The sequence below is a fragment of the Chlorocebus sabaeus genome, chromosome 20 (genome assembly GCF_047675955.1).
Source record: "Chlorocebus sabaeus isolate Y175 chromosome 20, mChlSab1.0.hap1, whole genome shotgun sequence".
Taxonomy (NCBI): domain Eukaryota; kingdom Metazoa; phylum Chordata; class Mammalia; order Primates; family Cercopithecidae; genus Chlorocebus; species Chlorocebus sabaeus.
Window position 1 is genome coordinate 65771510 of NC_132923.1, and position 22285 is coordinate 65793794.

The following is a 22285-nucleotide window of genomic DNA, read 5'->3' on the forward strand; positions in this document are numbered from 1 at the left end:
GTTGAAATGAAGGAAAAAATGTTAAGGGCAGCCAGAGAGAAAGGTCGGGTTACCCACAAAGGGAAGCCCATCAGACTAACAGCAGATCTCTCCACAGAAACTCTAGAGCCAGAAGAGAGTGGGGGCCAATATTCAACATTCTTAAACAAAAGAATTTTCAACCCAGAATTCACATCTAGCCAAACTAAGCTTCATAAGTGAAGGAGAAATAAAATCCTTTACAGACAAGCAAATGCTGAGAGATTTTGTCACCACCAGGCCTGCCTTACAAGAGCTCCTGAAGGAAGCACTAAACATGGAAAGGAACAACCAGTACCAGCCACTGCAAAAACATGCCAAATTGTAAAGACCATTGATGCTAGGAATAAACTGCAGCAACTAATGAGCAAAATAACCAGCTAACATCATAATGACAGGATCAAATTCACACATAACAATATTAACCTTAAATGTAAATGGGTTGAATGCTCTAATTAAAAGACACAGACTCTCAAACTAGATAAAGAGTCAAGACCCATCAGTTTGCTATATTCATGAGACCCATCTCACGTGCAGAGACACACATAGGTTCAAAATAAAGGGATGGAGGAAGATCTACCAAGCAAATGGAAAACAAAAAAAAAAAAAGCAGGGGTTGCAATCCTAGTCTCTGATAAAACAGACTTTAAACCAACAAAGATCAAAAGAGACAAAGAAGGCCATTATATAACGGTAAAGGGATCAATTCAACAAGAAGAGCTAACTATCCTAAATATACATGCACCCAGTACAGGTGCTCCCAGATTCATAAAGCAAGTCCTTAAAGACCTACAAAGAGACTTAGGCTCCCACACAATAATAATGGGAGACTTTTACATACCACTGTCAACATTAGACAGATCAATGAGACAGAAAGTTAACAAGATATCCAGGAACTGAACTCAACTCTGCACCAAGAGGACCTAAGAGACATCTACAGAACTTTCCACCCCAAATCAACAGAATATACATTCTTCTCAGTACCACATTGCAATTATTCCAAAATTGACCACACAGTTGGAAGTAAAGCACTCCTCAGCAAATGCAAAAGAACAGAAATTATAACAAACTGTCTCTCAGACCACAGTGCAATCAAACTAGAACTCAAGATTTAAAAACTCACTCAAAACTGCTCAACTACATGAAACTGAACAACCTGCTCCTGAATGACTACTGGGTACATAACAAAATGAAGGCAGAAATAAAGATGTTCTTTGAAACCAATGAGAACAAAGACACAACATACTAGAATCTCTGGGACATATTTAAAGCAGTGTGTAGAGGGAAATTTATAGCACTAAATGCCCACAAGAGAAAGCAGGAAAGATCTAAAATTGATACCCTAACATCACAATTAAAAGAACTAGAGAAGCAAGAGCAAACACATTCAAAAGCTAGCAGAAGGCAAAAATAACTAAGATCAGAGCAGAACTGAAGGAGATAGAGACAGTAAAAAAAAAAAAAAAAAAAAAAAAAAAACCCTTCAAAAAAATCAATGAATCCAGGAGCTGGTTTTTTTGAAAAGACGAACAAAATTGATAGACTGCTAGCAGGACTAATAAAGACAAAAAGAGAGAAGAATCAAATAGACACAATAAAAAATGAGAAAAGGGATATCATCACCAATCCCACAGAAATACAAACTACCATCAGAGAATACTATAAATACCTCTATGCAAATAAACTAGAACATCTAGAAGAAATGGATAAATTCCTGGACACATACACCCTCCCAGGACTAAACCAGGAAGAAGTTGAATCTCTGAATAGACCAATAACAGGCTCTGAAATCAAGCTTGTTTCTATTATTTTCCTTGTGGTGTAAGATAGGTTGCTGTGTCTTTAAAATAACTTGTTCTCCATGTATCTTTGGGACCTGTCAGTTGTGGCAGTCTCCCTTCCTAGCCATGGAAGAGCATATTCTTGTTTATTGGCAAAGCTGTCACCATTTAATTGGTATCAGATTCTGACTTGCACAAGTAACATTATTCACTGTTAAAAACCTGGAAGGTGCCAAATTATTGGGCAAACTTTTCTAAGCCGTTGTTCAAATGTTTCTAGGAAGCTGAACTGAACACATTACGGTGGATGATGGAAACATAAGACTATCAAGAAATCCAAAGTGGTAATGAGCGAAATCTATTCAGCATCCGGCAATGGATTTATCTTAGTTGGGGAAACGGGTGTTCCGAATAATGTACTGGAAGTTATCAGGATACCTATTTTCAATATAGGCCTGAATTTTTTAAAGTAATATTTAAGGTGGTCCTTGATAATTAAATAAAATGCTGAATTCGTGTGGCTAAAATAAATAAATAAATAAAAATAAAATAACTTGTTATATCTATAAGAGTTTTAGTAAGCCTTATGACAGCCACAAGGCAAAAGGCTATAATAGATTCATTAAAAATAAAAGCAACTAATTAAAACATACTATGAGAGAAAAATCACTTAACCACAAAAGAAGACAGTGAGAAAGGAAGAGAGGAGTTACAGAACAACCAGAAAATAAGCAACAAAATGGCAGCAGTAAGTCCTTCTTCTCAATAATAACACTGAATGAAAATGCTAAATCAATTTTTAAGAGAGGTAAATATTGAGAAACATTTTCAAAACAAAGTTTTGAAGACAGTTTTCATTAAGGAAAAAAGTCCTACTTCAATAGTACCATCTGTAAACTAGGCAATTTTATCATCAAACTTTATTGTCTACTCAATGCCAAATACTATGTTGGATCCTAGAAATAGAAAGAGGTAAATGACAAGTTACCTGCCTCAGAAAAGAACACTGTGCAGTTACAAACATAGAGTCAAACATGAAAAGACACTACAAGGCTGGCCAGGTGCAGTGTCTCATGCCTGTAATCCCAGCACTTTGGGAGGCTAAGGCAGGGGGATCACTTGAAGTCAGGAGTTCGAGCTCAGCCTGGCCATCATGGCAAAAGCCCATCTTTACCAAAAATACAAAAATAAAATAAAATAAAATTAGCAGGTGTAGTGGCATGTACCTGTATTCCAGGTACTTGGGAAGCTGAGGCAGGAGAATTGCTTGAACCTGGGAGGCAGAGGAGCCAAGCTCGTGTCACTGCACTCCAGCCTGGGTGACAAAGCAAAAGTTATTAAAAAAAAAAAAAAAAAGCTACAAGACTGACAAAAAAAAGTGCCACAGTGCCTCAGCAAATGAAAAGATCAATCGATTGTAGGATCATCAGTAAACGTTTTACACAGAAGTTACAATTAAGTCTTGCCATACACTAAAACGTGAAGTCATAAAACGTCAGACTTTCTCAAAGGCTGACATCAGCACAGTGTTTCTTTCTGGCCTTCCAGAGAGGAGTTCCAGATTTCATTAACTTCTGCTGTCTACTCCAAGCCCCCCTCATCCCACTGCTGACCTGGATGTTATACTATAGCCTCTTAACTGTATCACAATGGAGTGTTCAAAGAGGTCAAGGCCACATATTTGTGTGATGTCTCTCCCTTCTAAGATATTTTAATAGCAATAAGAGAAACAAAAGCCTAAATCTCTCCTCTATCTTTGTTTCTCTGGACTCTGACTTCCAGGAGTGTAGTGAAGTAAGGCTATGCTTGGGATCTATTCTCCTTGGGAGAAAGCCTGCTCCTGTCTCTTCCTCTTTTCTCCATTTTTCTTTCTCTTCTCTCCCTTCTCTTTCTTTTTTCCTCTACAGCTGGTCTATTTCTCATCCACAAAAAGCCAAATCAGTTGGCTTACTAATGCAGCCCAAGAAAGTCCAGGGAGGGCTCTCTCCATCTCCATCTGTCCTTGTCCTTATGTCTCACACACTGGGACCTGTGAGTGGAGTAGTCACCACATGGGAATGATAAGACCTAACTGTGGATTGAATATTGAGGTAAAAATGATCTGAAGGTCCTTTTGGTCTTCTTTGCTTCCAGTATATTCAAGCCTGTATATACTGTACAGTTCGATATATACTGCATAGTTCAATATATACTTCAATATGTAGTTCAATATAGTTTAGAATGTTTCATGAAGTCTTGATTAGTTCTCTTTTATTCTGTTCTGGAGTTTGAGAGTCAAGTCTGTTTAATATGATGTCACTGTCCTCTGTTGGTCAGTGTACCCTGCATGGATCCTCTGTTGGTCAGTATATCCTGCATGCATCCTTATTTTGGGTATTTCTCAGAGAAGGATAGCCAAGGCAGGACAGGACTTGGATACTCATGAGTCCCCTGGCCAAATGCCATCCAAGTATCATATTGCTATCAATTCAACAGCTCCTGTTTCTTTATTTTGAATAACTCTGTACGGAAGGCATAAGAACAAGTAAATAGGAACAATCTAGTCTATCACAAATACGTCCTCCCTTTGCCTTTTCAAAACATGACCAACTAGTTGAGGACCAGAGTTGACTTCTAATTTCTCTGACAGAAGGAGTCCAAGAACCTGAAAGATATTCCCTTTTATTTTCTGTGATTACATATTGGCCAAACAGGATTTTCTTCATCTTCAATTTTAGCAACAAAAAATAGCCAGATTCACCTGAAAGATCATATTCACTTTAATAAACAAGTTTTTAAAAGAAAAAAAAAATGGCCCAGCAGATTGATGGCAGTGGGCCCAGACCTGCTCTCTCTTGATTGGCCCTGGGGTAAGTTTTTGAACCTAATTTTGGCTTCCTTAGCAGCAATCTCTAGAATCTGAGGAATTTAGCCCCTCTTCTGCTCAGTTTTTGGCCTTAACTAAAAATCTGAGACAATGAGAAAGTCCTCCTTAACCTATTATATACTTGCTCCAAATGTGGTCGAATGTCAGCGAAAACAGCAATGTATAATATAAACTCTGGAAATGTCAAAATAATCAATGAAATATCATAATTATTAAAGTTTTCTTCACAGTTGGAAAATTATCAAACCTCTTTGCCATGAGCAGTTCTAATTTTATTCTCAAAGTCTCCGTGACTATTAAAAATATGTATATGCAATATATTTATAGATGTGTATCACACTCAGAGGATGTGCCAGATAGATATGCCTACTTGGAAAAATGATAATATTCACAAGTCAGTTGCTGACTTTCCCTTCAAACCTTCTGAGCTGGCTGTATGTCATTTGGCTCACAACAACCTTCCCAGCCTTCTGGAATCTCCTCTGTATCACAAGATGGCTGGGAGCCTGTAAACTATATCTCACAGACTTTCTCACCAGCTGCTTTCCAGTAAGTTTCTGCCAACGGGAGGCACTGTTGGGGAACCGAAAGGCAAAGGGAGGGAGAAATCTCTCTCTCTCTCTCTCTCTCTCTCTCTCTCTCTGTGTGTGTGTGTGTGTGTGTGTGTGTGTGTCTGTTGTTTCTGGAGGTGCATGAAAGCATTAGAGAGGAGGCAGGGCAAGTGCATGCTCTAGGTCCTGCTCAAGCAGTGCAATTCGACAGCGGTGGCAGACCTGGTGCTCCTGCATCATGCTTTTGGGCTCTGGCTCTAGCAGCAGTAACTGCAGCCTCTATAAAAAGAGACTATAGACCTGGGTTGTGCAGCCCAGCAGGCGTATGGGCTTCCAGTTGCCTGCAAGAAATGGTGATAGTTGCAGCAGCAGCAGAAGTAGAACCTCAACAGCCTCTTCATCACAACAATCCTGGGCTCTGGGTAACTCCATTTCCTTTGCTGCTTCTGTTGCCAGACGGGTGGTAGGTACGGATAACTTCACCTTCCCCTCGTCACTTCTTCAGTCTTCCAACAATTTCCTAACCAATTCCTTAAATGCTTTAGCAGTTTCCTGAATGAGCACTTATTAATATGCCACTCTATCTTTCTTAATTACAAAAAATCAAGAGAAAATAATAAAGATATATAATTTTGTTGATTCTTCATATAGGCATGTATATACTTGCTGAAAGCTGTGAAATCTTGTAATGTAAAAATAACCTACAGAGGCAGAATTAGTAAATCCCTTAAGTGCAAAACATTAAAAAGTTACAGAATGCAGGTTAAACGTAATGGATTAAACACATACATTTAATCTTGAAATGGCACTAAAATTACAGTAAAGGAAGTAAGAATGTATAAAACCACAAAGACAAAGAAAATAGAAGAGGGAAAGAGACATCAGGGATAGTAGACAAGAGAAATCAACACAATTTTGTAAGATGAAAAGGGCATGGATTCGTTTTGTTGTGGTAGTTGTTTCTCTTTTTTCTCTTTTCTTTTTTTTTTTTTTGTTTTTTTTTTTTGTTGTTTTTTTTTTTTTTTGAGACAAGGTCTTACTCTAGGCCTAGGCTAGAATGCAGTGGTGTGATCATAGCTCACTGTAACTTCAAATTCCTGAGTTCAAGCAGTCTTCCCTCCTCAGCCTCATGACTAGCTGGGACTACAGGAACACACCACCAAGAACAGCTAATTTTTGTAATTTTTATAAAGATGGGGTCTCACTCTCTCTCTCAGGCTGGTTTCAAATTCCTGACCTCAAGTGATCCTCCCACTTCAGCCTCCCAAAATGTTGGGATTACAGACATGAGCCACTGGCAAGCATGAACCACTGTTCTATGGTCTGCCAGAACAGGGATTAGTTGAAATTGATTAGCAAAACTCAGAAAACTGAAGCTGAAGATTCAAGTAGCAAACCCTCAAAAAAATCTCTGTATAGGAACTCTGTATAGTTCTGAAGGCAGGAGTATGAGATAGAGTAGGGCTGAAACAGGAAGACAGATTGAAAATTTATATCAGGCATGGTTTGCTCCTTAGAGCCCTCACCCCAGCCCTTGCAATTATGCTACTGTCCCACCCCACTTATCTTTTCATTCTTTAGAAAAGATGGACAAATGTGTCTAGACTCAAGGAAATTGCATAATTGGCATTAAGAGTGAGGCCTTAGTCTAGATTTGGTTATAAAATGAAAGTTTTTATACTGAACATTGACATCACCACTCCCACTGACCAACCATTTTTTGCACAGTAGATCACCTGGGTTTTTCCCTCCAAGAAGAAAATTGGAGGACTACCCTCTAGGGAAATTTGCCAGAATAAAAGAAAAGATCTACAGAGACTAATATTTTGGTGTCCCCCAAGGAAATTTCCTTACAATTTCTTACATGTAAGAAGTTCTATCTATCAATGGGCTCAGAATTTCCAATTCAAATTTTTCTGCCTCAATTTAAATAGGAGAAAATGGTCAAGGATGACCAGATATGGGAAGGAACTCTCTAACCTTAAAAACAGAAACCAAAATAAAAGAACAGAGAAGAAAAACTGAGTAAAACAAAGGCAATATTGAAACAAAAGTCTAAATATAGTATGAATATTCCCAGGGAGAAGATATTATACCCATGAAATAAGACCGAAATACTTTAAAAAATAGTGTTTAAAAAATGAAAGAAAGAAACATTTACAAAAAGAGTTATGGGAAATTAAAAATATAATTACAGAAATTCAGTAGAAGAATTGGAGATAAAGCTGAGAATGATTCTCAAAAATATAAAAGACAAAAAGATGGAAAACAGAAGAATAACATTTTTTCAAATTAGGCAATCATGCCTAGAAGTTCAAAATCCAGATAGAAGTGTCAGAGAGCAGGAAAAATAAACAAAAAACTAGTTGAAGAACTTAACAACAAAAAAAATTTACAAAAATAAAGAATTTAATTTTCCATATTGAAAGTTTGCAATTGGAGTCTAGCATCGTGCATTTTAAAAAGACCTATATAAAAATTCATAGTGAAATTTCAAAATATCAAGGATAATAAAATATTCTAAACAACATCAGAGATTTTAAAAAAGCCAGTCTTATACAAAAATAAAAAACCAAAAAAAAAAAAAACCCCTGGTATCTGAGTAGTATCAGATTTAACAATTGCAGCAACAAATCAGCAGAAATCAACAAATTAATGTTTCCTAAATTCTAAGAGAAAGTTATTTCTAATCTAAAACTTTATCATAAGCTCTAATTTAATCAAATGTAAAGGTAGAATAAAAAACCTTATCAGCATCTCCAAAAAAGTTTTATCTTGGATGCAACCTTTGTCAGAAATACTAGAAGATGTACTTCATCACAACAGAGAAATAGAGCAGGAAAGAGGAAGACATAAAATCCAAAAATTCAGGGAATTCAATACACAGAGAAAAAAGATAAATGAAAAGCAAAGAATAATTCCTGGTAACGGCAACCTAGAGAGTCAGCTAGCATACTTGGTCTAGAGAGTCATGAGTCCAGATTTTCACAGGAGGACAGTGGACTCCAGAAGGACAGACCTAAAGAAAATTAAAAATGAAAAAAAAAAAAACAAAAACGAAAGAATAAAAACCAAGAAATTATGTGTTCAATAACATGGGCTGTAGTGAAACCTGTTTTACAGTTCTGTGAGAAAGTTTAAGGCTAAAATAGTCATAGGCACCTGGATTAAAAAAACCAATTGATATAATAAAATCTGTAGTAAAAAGGGAGAGAGGAGATATATAATCACAGTACAATGTAAATTTAAACTGTGAGTGTTAAAACCTTGTCATTTAAGCGCTTAGAGTGTTCACATTGATGGAAGGGCTGTTCATGCTTTGGGTGGGGGCAGTGTCTTGAACGATGCATACAAGATTGTGTGGGTAGTGCACGCAAGTGGTGTCCATTGTGGCAAATACTTGTTTCCTTCTTGGTGTACGGAGATTTAGAAATCATGTTTGACTATGTGCCTTTGTGTCTGACATCCAATAAAAACTCTGTACTCAAAAAAAAAAAAAAAAAAAAAAAAAGCATGATGTAACTATATTGGGAGAACAGGAGGAGAAAAAATAAGTGTATGCATTAAAATGAGTTGAAGAAGGAGTGTGAAAGAGATAATCTTCCTTAGAAGGGAGCTAATAAAGTCTAAAATTGAAAAAACAAGCAAAAAGCCGTAGAACTGGTAATAAAGCATGGTAACAGAAATTGAAAGGTAAATATAAGGACAAACAGCTAAAACGGATTGAAAATAAATGTTTCCAGGGAAAGGGAAGAGGATAGGCATTTGCTTCTATTTATTTCTTTATGTACTGTTGTAGTACTTTTAAAATTAAGCACAAATACTACTTTGAGAATAAAAATTAACATTTTTAAAAGTAAATAAAAGGTAAGAACTTTGGAATTCATATACTTACAGATATGTAAGTATACATATCAATAACAAATTGTAACATAAGTCTAGTAGTTTTTTAATGAAATTAAACATTAGCTATTTAATGTATTTCTTCCAGTCTTAATGTACTAATGCACACTGCAATTTTCATAATATGTAAAGATTAATTTTAGACCAAATCAGTTAAAACTTCTATAAATTCTCTATTGTATGAACATCAAATTATTTTGATTACTAAGATATTCTCTTAGGTCCCGTTTTGATTATTATTGCTACATAATGAATAATTCTAAAACATAGTGACTTAAATCATTTAATTACTACGTCTCTTAGTTTTGGGGTTCTTGTTCCAGGTCTTTCATGCGGTTGTATTCAGATGACTACGGTGGCTGAATCCAGAGTAATCCCAAAGGCTTCCTCACACACATGTCTAGCAGTTGATGCTGGCAGTGTTCTAGGAACTCAAATGAAACTGTCAGCCAGAATACCTATTCATGGCCTTTCCATGTGGTCTGACTTCCACACATCATGGCAATTGGGTTCTAGAAGTGAGCCTCCCAAGTGAACTAGGCAGAGCTTTATGATATAGCCTCAGAAGTCACATAGCATCTCTTCCTCCATATTCACAAGCCTCTAAAGGTCCAAAAGTAGGGAAAATGGATCCTCACTTCTCAATGAGAGGAGTGTCAATGTCACATTATAAGAAGAACGTCTAGGACAGGAGATCTTGCTGCAGCTCTTTTGAAATATACAATCTCCTGTAGGTCCCTTTGTTCCGATATCAAAAAATCTACATTCACATAATGTTGAGTAACCATTAACTATCTTAAAAAGGACACATGATCAGACCAGCAGAGTTCAAACTGGAATATGTATATTTTCGTGGCATGAATAATTTCAAGGAAATAATTGCTACATCCTGAACTTAACATGTACTATTTCCTAAAATTTGACTGTCAGAATATTTTATTCTGATTTTTCTTATCCTTGTTATCCTTGTCACACTTTCAAAAAGGGGTATGCTTGTCATCCATTTTACCATGGCACATTGATCCTGAGTGTAAAAATCTCCAGAGTTCTAGGACAATTCAAAATATTGGTATTAGTGTTGAGAAAGTAAATGACCCTAATAACTGAGTAATAAAACCTAGAATTAGTTTCAATTCTTTGCCTTTAACAAAATTGAAAGAAAACCTAATCAAGATGACAGCTGGTATATCATTAAAAATAATTTTTGATGATAGATAACTATGTGATTTTTGGCATATAACTTGGAAGGAGTTCAAATATTTGAATGACACTGCTAAAACACAACTCTTTCCATTCCCATTTACTTATTTATGAGAATACATTTTCTCAGATCTCATATCTATAAAAACAAAAATAGAATAGATTGATGCTAAGCTTTGGCTCATTCTAGCAATAAGTAATATTCAGCGACAGATATATACATTTTTTGAACAAGAAATAGCTCAATCATGAGAATAATGAATAGAATTCTAATATATTTTAGTTTTCATGTTTATTATCTAAAAGTTATTCATGATGTTTAGGTTAATTATTTATTAATATGAATAATGAAAATTGAATTCAGAAGAAATCTTAACACCTGGAGTCTAAATCGCCAAAAAATTTGAATTACTTTTTCAATGTACATTCATATTTTTATGGTAGGAAAAGGGTAATTACTAAAAGACTTTGAGGCAGAAAGAATGCATTATTAAGCTAGCCTAAATCCTATTGGAAAAGTGGTATAGAAATAGAAGTTCAGGGAGAAGAAAAAATGAATAATTTGTGACTGTTACAGATGAATTTATATAAGTATTTTAATATCGATTTTTCATGAGAACCAAAATGGATATATCTCAAAGAAGATACAACTTTTATGTCAATATTTACAATTTGCTGTAAACTATATATTTTACAATGATTTAAGCTTATATTGAGAAATTTTAGAGGTCGAATTATTTAGAGGTCAATTTTAGAGACATATAAGTTTTTAAGATGTACTTAAGATCGCTGATTTACAATTTTAAAATAATCACCAAAACAACATAAAATTTGAACCTGATTTAACAGTATTTTACTTGAGTTATTTTTACTAGTTGAGGCCGGGCTCAGTGGCTCATGTCTGTAATCCCAGCACTTTGGGAGGCCGAGGAGGGCGGATTACGAGGTCAGGAGATCGAGACCATCCTGGCTAAGACGGTGAAACCCCATCTCAACCAAAAATACAAAAAATTAGCTGGGCGTGGTGGCGGGCGCCTGTAGTCCCAGCCACTCGGGAGGCTGAGGCAGGAGAATGGCGTGAATCCGGGAGGCGGAGCTTGCAGTGAGCCGAGATGGTGCCACTATACTCCTATACTCCAGGCTAGGCAACAGAGCGAGACTCCGTCTCAAAAAAAAAAAAAAAAGTTATTTTTGTTAATTAAAAGGAAGAATTTCTGAACATTTTCATATCCTGTTCACCTATACCGTTATTTTTATTGTACATTGTACATGTAATTGTGAGGCAATTGAGTAGCACAATAAAAGAAGAAAACCTTGTTTCATTAAACCTGGCAGAAAATTGATATGGTTGGATTTTATTATCATGCCTAAGACTAATTAATGAGAACTGAGATTTCTGGTGTTGCCTAGAACTATTTTTATATACACAAAGGAACATGCTTAGAGTGTAATTGGAAATCTCTTTATTATGACATTTTTGAGGAATATGAGGGATATGGAAATGTGGAGATAAATGCTTGTCCATTTTTTAAAGATTATTAGTGACATTTACTGAATATAATACATCGATATCTAGATACGTATTCCTTGCTCTTTTGAGTGACTCAGTGCCCCGCCAAAAGCAAGCTGGTACACTGAGCCTCAAATAATCTTAATGATATTATTTACTCCAAGGCTCATCATTGGTGCCTGTCACAGGGTAGATGTTCAATATCTGTTTGTTAAATTATTGAATGAATGAAAAAACTGGAATTTATCCAGTTAGTAAGTCAGTCAGGAAGACTTTTTCACTTTCAGAAATGTTCTATTAAAGTACAAATGTACATTGTACAGTGTTCCCAAAAGTTAGCTCATACTCTTGACTGCATCAGTGTTACCCAGAGTGTGTTATAAATGTAACTTCCTGTACCCCATCTCATACTACTACTACTAAATAAGCAACATGAGGTCTAAGAATCTTCATTTCTAGCAATCTCCCCAGTTGACTGGCATGCACAAAATTGGCAGAAAGCTGGAGAATCAGTTTTGGAAATGAGAAAAACTAGGGCAGATTCATTCAGAGAATGAAAAAACAGGAAAGACAGAGTCTCGGGGGAAAATAGTCTGGTCAGGGCACCACTGCTGTAAATGAAACAACGCTAAACATTTGTTTCACTGTGTTCAAGATTCAAATTTGAGGAAAGGACTCACTGCAGGACTACCTGGGGTCAGGTTGGTATCTTTTGTTTAGGGTGAGGTAAGGGCCATGATTAATAGTTTCACTAGACTGTTTTTCTATGAACATAAACAAAAATGCTGGTAGAAATTCGGAATGTTTTCTAGGAAGCCAAAAATAAAAATTACAGACGTAAGGCTATACACAGTGAAACAGAGTGCCTCATAAAGTAGCATGTGTCCTGTCAACACAGAACACCAGACTTTCGCTCAACCTGAACAATATAGAAAGAATTCCTGCCTCAAGTGCCATTGGATAAACTTGAAATTTGTCTCCTATTCTGAGAGTCTGTTGCTCTGTGTTACTAATTGAATTCCAAAATCATCCAATTCAGTGTTTAAAAATCAATCAAACATTGTTTGAAATCCTTTAGAAAAATGAAAACCAAAATAATTGATTACGATGGTAACTTTTGTGCTTTTACACATTTTAAATGTGTCTAATGATAGAATACTGGGTAATGTTTATTTTTGGAAAGAATATTCGATCATCATCTGCTCAGTTCTTGGCCCTTCTAGCCAACCCCACTCCTTTCACCCATCATATTCCCACTGTTCCATAAAGGAAAACCTCAGTTATCTTATCCTCTACCATTGTCAAATTAGGACATTGTCGAAGAACCACCTGTTCGCTCCCAAAAGGCTTTTGGTCTTTTCATATCTTATTTCTTGGCTAAAGTTTTTTGGCCTAGTTTTTGACCCAGAAAATCTAACGTTCTTTCTTTCCTCACAGATTTCTTCTTTCTTTCCTCTGAAAGATTTGCCAGTCCCTTTGGCTCACTGCATTTGCATGGTCCTGGGTAAGAATTGCATATTCTTCATCATCCTGGAATCTAATTAATAACCCCTTCTCAACTTGGTTCATGTTGGCCAGATCATTCTCCAACTCCCATTTATGCAGGGAAGTTTAATTAAATATGTGACATATTTAAATAAGTATGTAACATGGTTGAATATGGAGAGGCCCACTATTTAGCCAGGAAGTAAACTTTGACAAAACATCCAAGTAATTAAATAATTTCATAGCCACATCATTTTTCAGGAATTTAAATGTATATGTGTTTGGCTTTTCTGATTCATGCCATTATTCTTTCAGTGATAGAGTGGACATGGTACATTGCTCTGAGAGGAATACTTCATTACCTTTCACAGTTCTCTGAATTTCATAGTGTTACCTAAAAATACCTTTTCACCAGAAGAGCCTAGAACAGCACTCAAAAGAGAGCTGTGTTTGCCATTACACTGATCTCAGTCAGTAGACGCCAATGGATTATTGAGCTGCATGCTGTTCATAAATCAACACACATCATACTTGTACTCTACTGCATTTTAACCTTTCATCTATGTACTAAGTGACATTTAATGTTAAACTAATGTAAGAATTGTATCTCTATGGTTTGTTTTGGATTATTTTCTCTAGTATATTTATGAATGACCAACCTCTTCAAAAATTCATACATACTGATGATCTATGTAATGTATCCAGGGAAATAATTTTATTTCTCTCAAGAAAAATGTTACATATTCATTGAATCAACATTCAGACTATGATGAAAACCAATTTTTTGACAACATAGTCATGCTGTAGTTGAAGTTTTTATTGGTGCCACAAAGAAGTCAATTCCGAAATAGATCTATAATAGAAGCTCACTGGCTATTCACCCGAACTCTGTTCACACAGGAGGTGATATTGGTTCAAGTATTATTAAAGCACATGAAAAGATAAAAAGTAAGCCTACGCCATGAAATTAACTCCGGAAAATTGACTAGTTCTAGGTGATACATTAAATTGATAGTTTTGAAAATTCAGTTGTTGTCTAATGCTAAGGTATATGAACTCAACAGACAAATAATTCTTACCTGGCAAGAATATGGCTCCTAAGTAACATTTGAGGGATAACAAGAAATTCTACACCAGACACAAAAGGGATAACAGGAAAATCTACACCAGATACAGATATGCAGGATGGAGGCACTGGCTAATAGCACTGAACCTAGGATTAGAAGACCTGATTTGATCTTACACAAACCAGTAACTGTTATACTACATATATCTTTGAGCCTGCATTTCTTGATCTTTAAAATGAAAGCAAAAACACCTCTCTTACAGGGTGGTGGAGACAGTAATGGAGATAATAGATGTAGAAATGCTTTGTAAATTCTAAAGTGGTCTAGAAATATAAGATACTATCTCTTCTGTTTCTTGTTAGTGCCATACCATAGGCTATCAAGGCATAATAATAATCCTGGAAAGCACACATTTAAGGCAAAACATTTGTCAAAGAAACCCGACTGGAAGAAGCAATATAGACAAGTTTAATGAACAGTCTTTCCTATTTTTCTGGATACAATGGTAAGTAAAATATTACCAAAGATATTAAATAAAAGCTTCCATTAAAAAGGCTGCGCTAAAATGTGCACAGAGTCCAAGAGATCCATTCCATAGGAATTCACACAGTCAAGCCTAGCAATGTCTGAACTGTTATCCAAGCAAACTGTCTCAAAAATTAATTATTTGGAGTTACTATCGCAACACCAATACAGGTGAATGTAGTGGCATGCTGTTCCTGGGGTACCTACATGTCTGCTAGATACCTGTTAATATCCAATTAAATAAATAACAGGCTGCAAAAGTGGAAAAAAGTCATTGCTTATGTCAGCGATAGAAAAAAAAATGTCTAGAAATAAGGAAAGAATTAGTGATAGAGTTGAGCACACAGAATAGCTACCACTTTAAAAGCTATGTGGACTTAGGCTTCCCAGAAGTCCCAGACCTGTCATTCTCCTAGCTACTATCACTCCTTAAACCAAAACTGTCAGGTTTGAATAATAGAAAAGCTTCTGTTACTTTCTCTGGATACTGAGTTCACTGAGAGGGAGGCAATTTAACTATCCCTCCATAGTCCCAGTTATTTCGTCCCTGACAGATGCAACATCTTCCCAGAATGATCTTCCACAGCAATGATGAAAAATGAGAGTTGAAGAAAAAGATTGTCACAAATTCAAACTAAAGAATTGGTAAAATAGTTTAATAAGGTATGCAATATAATTTTAGAGTTAAAAACAATATACTCCAAACCAGAATTTTCTTCTAAGCTTTCATTAGTTGGTTAAGACTCTACTGTTCTTGGCAGTTGCTTAAGCTCAAGTATATTTGATCACCTTTATTATAATCTTTAAATTCTACAAAATAACAGTCAGTTGGATAGATAAATTGTGGTGTATTTATAGACTAGAATATCATGAAACAATGAAAATAAGTGAACCACAGGTACATTTAACAGCATGTATGACTCTTATCAACATTGTTAACTGAAAGCAGTTAGACACAAAATAATATATTTTATGTAATGACAGGTATATAGAATTAAAAAATAGTCACCCCTGGTCTATGGTGTTAGAGGTCAGTGGAGTTTCCTTGAGAGAGAAAAAAAGGTATATTCTTTGAAAGGGGCTGAATGGGCTTTCTGATATGTTGGAAATGTTTTATTTTGTGATCTGGGTAGTGGTCTTATAGGTGCATTAACTTTGTAATAATCTACTGAAATGGACACTTATGTTTTATGCACTTTTCTGCACATTTAAAAAATATGTAAGTTCTTAGTTTGGCCTTTAAAGTTGACCATGATTATTTCCCCATGTGTTACTCCAACCCCATCCTCAAGTTGCCTCCCTAAATATTCTATTCCAACTATGTTGCTTTATTCATGCATCTCAAACAAGGTATTATTTTTAACCTGGTTCTTTTGCTTTTGCTGTTTCTCACTAGAAGTCATCTTCTATGTCTCTTCATATCAAAATCTTAATCATTCTTCAGAGTTCAACTATACCTCTTTTATGTAGCCTTCCTTCTTTCAGTAAATGTTCTTTCTCCATCCTCTGAGTTGCAATGATCATTTGAACCTCTCAAATCAATTTGATTTTAATTGCCCCTGAATTAAAAATAAGTTCATTTGTTTTATTATGTAACAGGTATATAAATTATTGGAGAGCCAGGAACTCTATATTACATATCTTGAAATTCTTTTCCTTACTTCACAGATTAGCTGTACATGGTGCTAAGTGGATAATTGAATGAATCTGTGAATAAATGAACAAGCAAATAAACCATTGAGTCAATTATTTATAAACATGTATAATTATTATATACCTCTGAGGGGCCCTTGGATCAAGTTTCATCCCAGCCCATGAATAAGTATTGGTAAGTTCTCCAGTTCCCTCTTGTTTCTGGCCAAGAAATCAGTAGATGAGTGGTGGAAAGTTATACAAAATCTTGTATCTTACTACCCCCCAAAAGTGAGAGAGAAACAGACTGAAAGTCTAGAATTAGTAAATACACTACCTGTCCAAGACAAAATTGTGAAATAAGTTGTTCCTTCTTTACCTTTCCTCCAAGGATCATGCCTTTTTCCAACCCCACCTCCATACTGTCTTTCTCCTCTTCCTCCTTTATTTTCAGAGGTCAATAGTGACATCTGTTGATTGCTGTATTAGAGTTCTCTAAAGAAATGGAGCCAATAGGATATGTGTATGCAAATTTCCACGTCAAGGGCAAAGCAAGAAGGTTATTGCAGGATCTACCCTGCAAGATTGCCAAAGGCCTATGTTCTTGGCACATGACTGAGGCAAAGCTTCACCAGATGTCCTTATACCCACACTACTGCCTTAAGGGATGGCAGGCAGCCTGACACCTTTTTCCCGAAATGTCCCTCCAGCATCCTCTGCTGATAAAGGTTAACATAGGTCTCACTTTAAAGGAGAAATACTAAAAGGAATTGTCTATTATCATAGAATATATATTGAAGGGTGAATTTGGAGCCAAGAGGCAATAACTTGATAACTGGCATACAGGCTATGAGTACCAGTTATGAGAGCCAATAAATTCCCTTCTGGTTTTACATCTTTTCAGCTGGATTTTCTGAATATTGAACTGAAAGGCTGTTAACTGACAAAAGGCCCAGTCCTCATACCACCTAGAGCAAAGTAGTTTTTCACTGAATATTGAATGCTTTTCTGAGTCTTTTTGCCACTATTTTCCTTCAAAACCTTTCTGCCTTGGCCCCATTTTTTTTAGTTAGAATTCTACTTATTGTCTTTGATATATACATTAAAAGCCTGTCAACAACGTATTTTTATTTTAATAATAGAATTCTAGAAAATGAAGGCTTTAAAACAGAAGAATGATAGAGTTAGGTATCTTTAAAAGTTGATAGAATATCTTAGGACAACTGGCACTTTGGTTTCCTTCAAATAATTAAGCTATAATCTATAATAACAAAATATAGTTAGAATTTTTTTTTTTTTTTTTTTTTTTTTTTTTTTTTTTTTTTTTTTTTGAGACGGAGTCTTGCCGTGTCACCCGGGCTGGAGTGCAGTGGTGCGAATATAGTTAGAATTTTTAATTCAATTAGGATTGCTCTCAAATCCGCCTGGTAATTCTAGAATTGCACCTTGACAACAAAGCATAGTCCCAAAAGAAAGCATTTATTTTCAGTAAAACACAAAAATACCTAAGTAAGCAACTTTAATAGGGTTTACATAAGTTTCAGTTAAAAGTAAAATATCTAATGCAAAAGACAATTGCTGTCTGTGTTATTTCTAAAAACAGAAGTGCCAGATAGTAGAGGAATTAAGAAAATAAAAAGTTTACACAATGGTAAAAAATGTGTTAGTAGCTAAAATAATTACTTTATGAAGTAGACTCCCAAGGAATGTATAAACGTTTCCGATTAGACAATATTGGCTCTTTGAAAAGCTTCATTTTAAGATTTAGACTAACATATATCTTTTTTTATTCTTGGCTTCAGCAATTTCTCCTAAATGCCTCAGTAGTCTTGTCTTCCTTGGGTTTTATAACCGCAAAGTTTATTATTAAAAAGTTTTAGTTCACCTCAAATACTTTCTGTGCTATTTGGAAAAAGTATCTAGGGGAAAATTCACGTAAGAAGAGTAAACCCAATTTAACAGAAAACATGAAAAATTGTTGATGAAGGGCTTTCTGTGTGTGTGTGCTCAGCCCAAAGGAAGCATCGGACTGGCTCTGGGAGTGGGAGGCAGCGTGAAAAGATGTAGTATCTCCTCCTCTGCCTGCTTGTGTTGGATAAATGAATCATTTTAGTGTCAGGTTGGCTGAGACTGAACGTCAACATTATACAGGAAAGTCCCAAAGGTAGGCAGCAGAGGGGATGCTATACCAGTTTCCCTCACTTGATGCTATTAAATGAGCTCACAGTCTGTAAGATAAAAGTTAGATACATTGAAGGACAATAAGTACCTAGTTTTATAGCAGTACTTTATGTTCAAACTCCTCATGAGTTTATACATGTTTCTATGGAAAGACTGCATCTAAAACAATGCTCTTAACAAATGAAATTTATAAGAGAAAACAAGCCCTGTGAATTGCTATACTAATGAGTGTTTTTTTTTTTCAAACACAGTAGTACAATAGTCACTTACAATGTCTGAACATTCTAAGGCCTAACAATAGATATTACATTTGATTTAAAATTTTCATAAATATGTTCTATGTTCGTTTACAAATTTTTTCCTGTGTTACACATAAAGAACACTCATCCATTCATTCCACAAAAACATATTTGTTACCTTCTACATGCCAGGAAACCACGATTTCTGCCATTGTAAATCTGTCTAGCATATGAGAAAGGTTACTATAAAAATCTGTGATTATCATGTGTTAAATGTGCACCACACTTCAACCAGGAATAATAATCATTTTTATATAATGATACAATTTCCGAATGCACACACGCATACATATATGTATAGAAAGAGAGAAAGATAATGGTAATGTTCAATATATTTACCAACTGCTACAGCAGAGGTTCCAACAAACCTAAATGCAAATGCAATAAGATTGATTTTGGAAAAATCTATAGAATACAGAATCTCAGCCACTATGTCCACTTGCAAGTATGGTTTAGCAAGCTCCCACTGATCCAAAGACAGGACCTTAAACTGCGACCTTTTCCCCATCTTCTCACTGTAATATGAGAACTTAAAAGAGGTTATAATATTGGAAATTAGAAATTGATCATTAATACATATTTATTACTTTCATACTATGTGTCAAAAACTTTGCCTGCTGTTCAATCAAGGCGAGCCAAGTTTCAGGTTACTAAGGAATAAATACAAAATAAACAATAAGCAGGGGGTGCAATGAGAGAATATTGATTGTGGTAGAAGCATGGCTGAGGAGGAAGTTGTAGAAAGATAATGGAAAAGCAACTAAAAAGGCGATCATTATTAGAGCAAGAACTTGCAAAAGGGAGAAGGTTTGAGGTCAAAGCCAAGAGGAAAGGGATAAAAAAGGAAGAATGACTATGTTGAAGGAGGAAAGAAAATAAAGATGGATAAGAATTGCAAATCAATTTAGAGTTGTAGGATAAGTAGAATAAGTCCTAGAATGATAGGAATTTGGAAGGAAAGAAAGAGGATCTTCCAGAATGAGAAGAATAGATGAACTCCAGGAAGAAGTTATAAAGGAAAATTTTTCATGACTGTCACAACTGTTTCCTCTGTGAAGTAGGGAAGGTGATCTGCGAAGAATAAAGAGTGCAGCATTAAGTACAAAGTTTAAAAAGCAGTAAAAATTTTAAAAAGAAAGTGTCATAGGAAATAGGTAAGTATCTGTAAAGATTTCCTAGAGAAAGATTGAGAGTTCAACACAGGACCGAAATCATAAATGTATAAGGCAGACAATCAATATGGTTATGTGATTTGCTCCAGGATTATTCAGTGCCTGGTTTCAGGATCAGAACAAACAGATGGGTGGGTTATTCTAGAATTGAGGATTAGGAATAATGGAATGAGAAGAAGGTCGTGAGAGAGTTGGGAATTAAGAGCGTCAGTGAGAGAGAGGTTTAACTGAATGACCGTGGATTGTCAGCTGGAGTGAATAAGGAAATGAAGCCAAATAAGGCTTATTGATCAAGAACATATGAAACTGACAAAGTACAGAAGAATCAATGGGAGTGAAGAGCAGTCATTTCCCTGAATGAAACCCCTCCGGGTATTCTGCAGCCTGGATGATAAAGTGTCATTTACTTCTTAAACCATACAAGACTGTTTATAATCTTGCCTGCCTCTCAAGCTCATTGCTAATTCCTTCTCCCAAATGCCTCCAGGCATTCTGTATGTCCTGGCAGGCAGACCAAATATGATGCTTTCTGTCTTCATGTTACTGCTGTTCTTTTAAAGGGCTCCTCTTCTTCTCCTAAACTTCATGTCCTCTATTCACTAATGAACTTCTCAGTTTTCAAGACCCACTTCAAGCATCTCTTTCTTATTAAAGTGATGTGTAGTACTTAGTATGAAAAAAATGACTGCCAAAATTTCCTTCCACCCTTACATACTCATGCCATTACTCCCACCAAAAAAACCCTTGATTCTGGGCAGACAAACAGAATGCTGTAGAACTGACACTATTCCAGTTCCAACCTAACCCAACTGCCATATTGCAAAGAAGTTCAGGCTATCTTGCCTGGAGTATGAGATACCATGCAAAGAGAAAATCATAGAGAGGAGAGATTACATATGGCAACTATATCTCAGACATATGAGTGAGATCTTCTTGGCCATTCCTATTCATCCCAAACACCAGATGAATGGAGGTGGAGCCCAGTCAACCTATAGAATTATGGGAAATAAGAAATCGTTTCTATTTTAAGCCACTATGTTTTGGGATTTAATTATTCATTTATAGATAAATGACATCTCTCCCATTTTCAACCTAAGTGTAACTGTTCAAACTTTCCACTGTATCACACTACTGCACCTATAATATACCTGTATTATTTTACTTATCACACTAGGATTGCAAAATTGTTTTTACATATCTGCTCCCTTCCTATTCTGTGAGATGAAACAATGTTTCAGTGCTAGGGTATGTTTACACTATGTGTGTGTATGTATATGTGTCTGTTGTGTGAGTCTGTATTCTAAGTCCTAACACACAACATACGATAAGTATTTAATAATTGACTTGAACTACATTAAATAGGGATTGAGTTAGTGGAAGTTAGAAAGAGATAGCTATGAGGTTCAGTCATTAGAATTTTATGATTAAGTATTTCATAAAAGGAGCAGTTCCCTGATTGACACGGAAACATGATGGAAGTGAAGTTCGTTTAAGGATAGTCTAGGAATTCAGGTGGGGTGGTAGAATCATCAAGGATGTGGACTTGTGGCCTAGTGCAATTACAGAATTTTGTGTGGAATGGAATATGGTGCTATCCAATGGGAAGAGATTGTGAACTTCAGAAAAAGAGAAACTGTGAGTGACAGCTTTCTGAAGAAAAGGCTCTTAAAGTAATAGTAAACCATTAAGAATATGCAGGTTCAACCTTCTGCCCAATGTATGTTTAAGGGAGAAAAAGTCAGTCTCCATTACACAGACTTATGTGGAAATTGTACTTTAACTAAAAGAAGTTTCCCTTTAAGTCATCTGAGTGCACCTTTTTAGTCTCCTCCAATGCCCCTTTTTTCCACTGCCACTGAAAGCTTTCTACACAGTCCTCTGCCATTCTCACTCTACATCTCTTCTCTGGACCATGTGAGCCACTCCCACAGCTTCGATGATTACTGGTATCTCCTACAGCTGAACTTTCTGACTCCATTTCTTTTATGAGTGTCAGAACTATTATTTACAATTCTCTTCTGAATATCTCCAGTGTTTTGCCTACCACTTATGTCAAACTCAAGACATTAAGGGACGAACTGATTATCTGCTATTC

The 22285-nt window shown here is 35.8% G+C and overlaps 1 long non-coding RNA gene and 1 other non-coding gene across 2 annotated transcripts in view; one reads left to right on the top strand and one right to left on the bottom strand.

The window, feature by feature from the left end:
* Window positions 1-22285, bottom strand: part of LOC119625308 (uncharacterized) — a 143805-nt gene that overhangs the window by 107735 nt on the left and 13785 nt on the right. The window lies entirely within an intron of this gene.
* Window positions 1876-2006, top strand: LOC119626458 (small nucleolar RNA SNORA24). The gene has a single exon (XR_005242624.1). It is a non-coding gene; the product is annotated as a small nucleolar RNA SNORA24 (small nucleolar RNA).